Source organism: Sitodiplosis mosellana, unplaced genomic scaffold (assembly GCF_009176505.1).
Source record: "Sitodiplosis mosellana isolate CC-2019 unplaced genomic scaffold, AAFC_SMos_1.0 Smas_scaffold_6875, whole genome shotgun sequence".
Classification (NCBI taxonomy): Eukaryota; Metazoa; Arthropoda; class Insecta; order Diptera; family Cecidomyiidae; genus Sitodiplosis; species Sitodiplosis mosellana.
In genome coordinates this window covers 1-1,661 of record NW_022602015.1, presented here as the reverse complement: position 1 = coordinate 1,661, position 1,661 = coordinate 1, and the positions used below count along the sequence as shown (strand labels likewise).

Below are 1,661 nucleotides of genomic sequence, written 5' to 3'. Positions count from 1 at the left end.
ACATAAAGAATATATGTTTCGGACAATAATACGAAGAAAAATTGTGTCTTGCGTCTAAATATTTTATTTATCCATTTTATAAATTAAAATTGAGGCAAATATCTTGAAATTTTGTTTTTAATTCAATTTCGTTGTTATAAAAAAGAAAAAAAAAGAAGAGCGCCCGAAGAGGGACTTGAACCCGCGACCCTTGGATTAAAAGTCCAATGCTCTACCGACTGAGCTATCCGGGCTCCTACCTTCTATGAGCTTGGAGACAACATGAGATTCCATTGCCACTCGCGCATCACCAAATGGTAGAACACATCTCGAAATCGATGAATGCATAGATTATTGGCTATTATTGATTTGTTCCACTGCTTGAAAAAGCGAATGCTTTTTATATTTCTCAATAATTGCAAAATCTCCGCTAAATAGTGCTGTTCTGAGATGAATTTCACAATACAATCATTTATTGCGTTATTTTCATGCACTCACGATGCAAAACTATTACAGCTAGCATCCACATTTTTCATCAGTTCTTTGGTTCCAAAATATCGCAATAAGCACCTGAGTTGAGAAATTCATCACCGAACAGCGTTATTTAGCGTTGAATGAGAGTGAAAAGAAATATGAGAGCAGACAGTTTCTGATATTTTTTCGAAACCAAATCGACCATTTGAAAAATAGACAGAGAAATGAAGCAAAACAAAGAGAAGAGTGTTCAAGGATTTGTATGGGTAAAAGAGCATCTTTGCGTACGTGATCATTCCAATTTAGCATCATGGTGTATGTGGCTTAGCTGATTACCATACAACAGACATGTGTTGGAAAGCCCAACTGGAAGTTGGTGTGACACCAATAGGCATACACACACAAAATAGGTATCTGCCCGGATAGCTCAGTCGGTAGAGCATTGGACTTTTAATCCAAGGGTCGCGGGTTCAAGTCCCTCTTCGGGCGCAAATCTTTTTTTTTTATTTTATACAAGTGAGTTTGAATTAAAAATCGATTTTGAACAATATTTTCAAAATTATAAAGTAGAATTTCTTTTTAATTAAATGCTGAAATCGAAGAACGTAGAAACGAATACAAAAATGTTCGCAAATTGTCGAAAAGTTCCATCATATCGCACATACGTATGGGCGATTTGTGAGTCATATATACAAAATGTATAAATATACTTTAGCGTTGTGAATAGAGTCAAATTATTATCGTTTTTCAGCGCAAACTCTAATAGAATTAGACACGTGCTTAATTGTCATAGCCGAGAGAAAACATTTAAAATTAAATCGATAAGCTATCATTAGCATCTATTAAACAGATTTTTTTCTAGTTTCGGCATTGTTAACAACGCCGTTGTTATGCTGTTCCGTATCATTGCTTCAGCGCTGATTTTTCTAATGTAAATTGGTCGAAAAAATAATCGGAGAAAAGAAAAAAAATTAAATAATTGTTATTTGGGAACATTTTTACTTTTTGAAGTTGAAAACATGTGTGTGGTTTCCTTCGAACTTGTATTTTCTTATAGATTCTCCAAAATTTTACTTCGAAGTCACCCACAGGAATCAAAACTACAATTCATATCCATCTATTGAGTAATTCCTAGCTGTAAAAATGATAAAAAATGAAATAAAAAAGCACATGTCATATGTCTTGAAGTCTAATTTTATTCAGTTCAC

The 1,661-nt window shown here is 33.8% G+C and overlaps 2 non-coding genes across 2 annotated transcripts; one reads left to right on the top strand and one right to left on the bottom strand.

The window, feature by feature from the left end:
* Positions 1–160: 160 nt before the first annotated feature.
* Trnak-uuu (transfer RNA lysine (anticodon UUU)) lies at positions 161–233 on the bottom strand. The gene has a single exon. It is a non-coding gene; the product is annotated as a tRNA-Lys (tRNA).
* Positions 234–869: 636 nt separating this feature from the next.
* Positions 870–942, top strand: Trnak-uuu (transfer RNA lysine (anticodon UUU)). Its single transcript has one exon. It is a non-coding gene; the product is annotated as a tRNA-Lys (tRNA).
* The last annotated feature ends 719 nt before the right edge of the window (positions 943–1,661 follow it).